The following is a 6,055-nucleotide window of genomic DNA, read 5'->3' on the forward strand; positions in this document are numbered from 1 at the left end:
TGTGTGTGAGAGAGAGTTTCAGTGAGTGTGTGTGTGTGTGTGTGTGTGTGTGTGTGTGTGTGAGTGAGTGTCCACAACTGACACTATTTGACATGCAAATTCAAAGTTTATCACTTGACTCATTTTCGGAAGCAGAAGTGGAAACGCGCGTTCAACATGAAAAAGGAAGAAGCGCGTTAAACGTGATCGAGTCCATCAGCAGCCGCGGTCGCGCGCTCGGTCTGTCGGTCATGCCCACCCTCATCAGCTCGCGCTCACGTGCGCGCGCGCGCGGAGTCCGCCCCCCCCCCCCCAACACCCACCCCGCCCCCCCGCGGCCCTCCGACGCCCGCAGAGCCAATCACCCGCGCCGCTGGAAGAGGACACACGCTTCCTGGTCGCGGGTTAAAGGAGGAGTCCGTCAGGAGGGGGTCAGAACCGGCAGAACCGGCGCACACACACGCGCACAGATCAGCAGGAGCCCGTGCGCGCGGACGCGTCACATTGAGGAAGTGCGCGCTCGGTCAGGTGGGACGCGCGGGGGAAACTCAGGTGACACCGGCTCAGGTAAAGCTCTTCTCCTCCGTACAGCGCGGGAGCGGCGAACGCGGCAACTCCATCGACACAGTCTCCCGTTTCACCGTCTTTCGCTCTGTTTATTTATATAGTTTCATCTTATCGATCCTCATCTCCGCGGGGTCACGAGAGGACGTACACGTCACGGGTTCTCGGTAACTCCCGTGTCGTGACGTGTCTGAGATATCCTGCTCCCGTTGCTGTCACACGGAACGACCCCCGTTCCGTCATTAGGAACGACCCGCTGTAAGTTTCATTCATTCGCTCGGTGTGATTATTGCGTTGTGATATGCAGCTTTTACCTGCGCGCGCGCGCGTGCGTCTGACAGGTGAGTCCGCGCGCGCGCTGCTGACACGCACACCCCGCATTAGAATAACGACTCGATAGTTCGCTTTGATAATAGTTTGTTTTAATAATGAGGCGGATTCTCCTCGGGGACGCGCCCGTGCACGCGCTGACGGACCGGCTGAACCCGCTGAACCGGATCCGCGCGCGACCTGAACGACTTTACCTGGAACACACTCCTGAAGCTGCTGCTGCTTGTGTGTTTGACAGACCAAAGTTTTTATTTTATTTATTTTTTAGTCCTAGAGCTCAATTAGACTCTCACCTGCTGTCAGTCATAATTAATTCTCCGACCCCCTCACGGCCGTTGTCATAGTAACTTAATTACTCAGGTAATTCGGTCGGTCGGTGATGACGCGGTTCCTCCACTAAACACATAAAGTCACTGAATCCTCTGGATGATTATGCAATAATATCATGTAATAATAGTCTGCTAGTTTATTGAACATGTAGATAAAATCGTATATATTGCATGTTTTTATTATGTTGATCCATCAGGCTTTTATGGCTCATATAGTCTGATATAGTGAGAATATTGAGCTCAGTTTTATTCAGAGAACCAAAAATACGGAGTCTGAAGCAGATGCTGATATTTATATGTAATATAGTAATGTAAATCAGTGAGATCTTTATAACAGTACAGCAGATCGTGACATAAACTGCATATCAATATCTGCCAATAATGTGTCTTATTAAGATGATATTTAATGCTTAGTTTATATAATGCAATACAATGATGATTGAGAGATGAACAGATAAACCGTCCTCAAAAGCCTGATGATCATATTTGAAACTCATGATTTCTATAATAAATGATGATAATCAAGTAAAGCTGCTTCAGTCCAGCTGAAATATTACTAACAATATCAAAGTTATTCTTGCGTTTCCTTGATAAAATCAGAGCAGATTTGACACAGAAAGACTCGTGAAGCTCGAGCTGAAGGAGGACGCTCGTACAATTAAAGACTTTTACTTGATAAAAGAGTGAAAACGATCAGAGACAGAAGGACTGCAGGAGATTGAGGGAAAATATCATATTGATAATTTACAGGCTTTAGAAATCAAATATGATACTGTAAGATTGAAGCACTTTTAGATAAAATACATGATGCTCATCGGTTGATGAACTGTTGTGTTTTCAGGCTTTGTATTCGTGTGCTGAATAACTATATTAGACAGTTTATAGTCACGAGGAGTGATTTTTCCACGCTCAGTTTCTCTCATATTACATCAATGAGTTTCTCTTTATTACTTAAACTCAAACTCAATCTGCACACGTTTACAGACTCTTTTCAAAACTGTTCAACTTCAGTTCAAAACCGAACATAATGTATAGCACTGAAGAAGATACAGCACTTTCTGCAGTAATACTGAAATATATTCTGAATGTAAAACATGAAACGCTATCAGGACGATTAGATGTAGCTGAACGTCTTTCAGTTTCATTACTATCTGTACAAAACGGGAAACTTGGGAATTATTATGTTCTGTAATGTAAACATGGATCATGTAACATTCACTGCAGTGAATTATAAATAGCAGAGAGCGTCATAAAGACATTTTACAAAAGAAAACACTGTAAATCTCCTGTTGTTAGTGTTTATAGCTCATTGTTTTATGAGTGATAAAGTGTGTTTTTTGTGAGTGCCCAGACTGCAACATGGTGTCGGCCCAGACCCGGCTCGAGTGGAGTCCTGTGTGCCGGATCCGGCCCAGACCCGGCTCGGGTGGAGTCCTGTGTGCCGGATCCGGCCCAGACCCGGCTCGGGTGGAGTCCTGTGTGCCGGATCCGGCCCAGACCCGGCTCGGGTGGAGTCCTGTGGACCGGATCCGGCCCAGATCCGGCTCGGGTGGAGTCCTGTGTGCCGGATCCGGCCCAGATCCGGCTCGGGTGGAGTCCTGTGTGCCGGATCCGGCCCAGACCCGGCTCGGGTGGAGTCCTGTGGACCGGATGTGTGCCGACACTATGTTGCAGTCTGGGTTGATTTGACACATGAATGACGTGTTTTAGTCGTTTTACTGCAGTTTGAATGTGAAATGAATGGCTGTGCTGTAATGAATATTCACAGATTAAAAGTAGTGCTAGGCAACGATTAATCTATTAATTATATGATATATTATGATATATTATGTCTGTGTACTGTGTGTAATTATTTTGTATATATAAATACACACACATATGCATATATTTAAGAAATATTTGCATATATATACTGCATATATATTTATACATCATTTATATTATATGTAAATATAAATATTTTATATATACATAAAGTTTTCTTAAATATATATATGCATGTGTGTGTATTTCTATATACAAAATAATTATACTAGGGCTGGACCTGAATATTTGAATATGCGTTTGGTGGGTTGGTATTCGATTTGAAAATTTGACATTCGAATATTCGTTTTTTTGTTTTGTTTTTTGCACCCCTGTCCTCCCCCTCGAACCGGCTCTCATTCGCGCTTGAATATGTTCAACACTATAAAATCGGACAAAATACAAAACTCTTTTTTACAATTATCTTATATAGCCTATAGCCATTTTTAATAGGATGGACAGTTGAAGGAACCCAACCTTGTTATATTTAATAAATATATTTTTTGATTCTTGGCCTACTAAAGTGTTCCTGCAATGGGAGTGTTCTCTGGCTAGAGCGCAGAACAGCGGAGTGTGTGTGGACAGAAGTGCAGAACAGCGGAGTGTGTGTGGACAGAAGTGCAGAACAGCGGAGTGTGTGTGGACAGAAGTGCAGAACAGCGGAGTGTGTGTGGACAGAAGTGCGGAACAGCGGAGTGTGTGTGGACAGAAGTGCATGAGAACAGCGGAGTGTGTGTGGACAGAAGTGCGGAACAGCGGAGTGTGTGTGGACAGAAGTGCAGAACAGCGGAGTGTGTGTGGACAGAAGTGCGGAACAGCGGAGTGTGTGTGGACAGAAGTGCAGAACAGCGGAGTGTGTGTGGACAGAAGTGCGGAACAGCGGAGTGTGTGTGGACAGAAGTGCGGAACAGCGGAGTGTGTGTGGACAGAAGTGCATGAGAACAGCGGAGTGTGTGTGGACAGAAGTGCATGAGAACAGCGGAGTGTGTGTGGACAGAAGTGCGGAACAGCGGAGTGTGTGTGGACAGAAGTGCGGAACAGCGGAGTGTGTGTGGACAGAAGTGCGGAACAGCGGAGTGTGTGTGGACAGAAGTGCGGAACAGCGGAGTGTGTGTGGACAGAAGTGCATGAGAACAGCGGAGTGTGTGTGGACAGAAGTGCATGAGAACAGCGGAGTGTGTGTGGACATAAGTGCGGAACAGCGGAATGTGTGTGGACAGAAGTGCGGAACAGCGGAATGTGTGTGGACAGAAGTGCATGAGAACAGCGGAGTGTGTGTGGACAGAAGTGCATGAGAACAGCGGAGTGTGTGTGGACAGAAGTGCAGAACAGCGGAGTGTGTGTGGACAGAAGTGCAGAACAGCGGAGTGTGTGTGGACAGAAGTGCATGAGAACAGCGGAGTGTGTGTGGACAGAAGTGCGGAACAGCGGAGTGTGTGTGGACAGAAGTGCATGAGAACAGCGGAGTGTGTGTGGACAGAAGTGCGGAACAGCGGAGTGTGTGTGGACAGAAGTGCGGAACAGCGGAGTGTGTGTGGACAGAAGTGCATGAGAACAGCGGAGTGTGTGTGGACAGAAGTGCAGAACAGCGGAGTGTGTGTGGACAGAAGTGCATGAGAACAGCGGAGTGTGTGTGTGGACAGAAGTGCATGAGAACAGCGGAGTGTGTGTGGACAGAAGTGCATGAGAACAGCGGAGTGTGTGTGTGGACAGAAGTGCATGAGAACAGCGGAGTGTGTGTGTGGACAGAAGTGCATGAGAACAGCGGAGTGTGTGTGTGGACAGAAGTGCATGAGAACAGCGGAGTGTGTGTGGACAGAAGTGCATGAGAACAGCGGAGTGTGTGTGGACAGAAGTGCATGAGAACAGCGGAGTGTGTGTGGACAGAAGTGCATGAGAACAGCGGAGTGTGTGTGGACAGAAGTGCATGAGAACAGCGGAGTGTGTGTGGACAGAAGTGCATGAGAACAGCAGAGTGTGTGTGGACAGAAGTGCATGAGAACAGCGGAGTGTGTGTGTGGACAGAAGTGCGGAACAGCGGAGTGTGTGTGGACAGAAGTGCATGAGAACAGCGGAGTGTGTGTGGACAGAAGTGCGGAACAGCGGAGTGTGTGTGGACAGAAGTGCGGAACAGCGGAGTGTGTGTGGACAGAAGTGCATGAGAACAGCGGAGTGTGTGTGGACAGAAGTGCAGAACAGCGGAGTGTGTGTGGACAGAAGTGCATGAGAACAGCGGAGTGTGTGTGTGGACAGAAGTGCATGAGAACAGCGGAGTGTGTGTGGACAGAAGTGCATGAGAACAGCGGAGTGTGTGTGTGGACAGAAGTGCATGAGAACAGCGGAGTGTGTGTGTGGACAGAAGTGCATGAGAACAGCGGAGTGTGTGTGTGGACAGAAGTGCATGAGAACAGCGGAGTGTGTGTGGACAGAAGTGCATGAGAACAGCGGAGTGTGTGTGGACAGAAGTGCATGAGAACAGCGGAGTGTGTGTGGACAGAAGTGCATGAGAACAGCGGAGTGTGTGTGGACAGAAGTGCATGAGAACAGCGGAGTGTGTGTGGACAGAAGTGCATGAGAACAGCAGAGTGTGTGTGGACAGAAGTGCATGAGAACAGCGGAGTGTGTGTGTGGACAGAAGTGCATGCCTGAGCTTGTGTTTGGGGTTAAGCTGCGTTGCTTTGACATTGTGGAAAATAGAATAATAGAAACAAAATGTATTAAGCTTTTTACCCGTTATTATCAATCTAAATTAATCTCTTTTTTAATTTAACTTAATTTCGTTTTTCTTTATTTAAATTTCGTTTTTTTCTTTATTTAAATTTCGTTTTTCTTTATTTAAATTTCGTTTTTTCTTTATTTAAAGGGGTGGTTTACTGCTTTTTTTCTTTGCATGATTGTGTTTATGGGGTGCAATATAACATGTCTTCTGGGTTTTTTTTTTTTTTAAAGTCTTATTTTTCATAAATTTCACCTTTATTGTAAGCCGCTTTCTCCTCTGTCATTTGAACGACCGGTTGACTTCCTGATTCTATGAAACCACTCCCTCAGAA

The 6,055-nt window shown here is 46.5% G+C and overlaps 1 long non-coding RNA gene across 1 annotated transcript; it reads left to right on the plus strand.

The window, feature by feature from the left end:
* Nucleotides 1-807: 807 nt before the first annotated feature.
* LOC309491684 lies at nucleotides 808-5,738 on the plus strand. The gene is made up of 3 exons (XR_014203253.1): nucleotides 808-4,180; nucleotides 4,239-5,063; nucleotides 5,641-5,738. It is a non-coding gene; the product is annotated as an uncharacterized lncRNA (long non-coding RNA).
* Nucleotides 5,739-6,055: the final 317 nt, after the last annotated feature.

Source organism: Leuciscus leuciscus (genome assembly GCF_965113295.1).
Source record: "Leuciscus leuciscus genome assembly, contig: HAP1_SCAFFOLD_434, whole genome shotgun sequence".
NCBI lineage: Eukaryota > Metazoa > Chordata > Actinopteri > Cypriniformes > Leuciscidae > Leuciscus > Leuciscus leuciscus.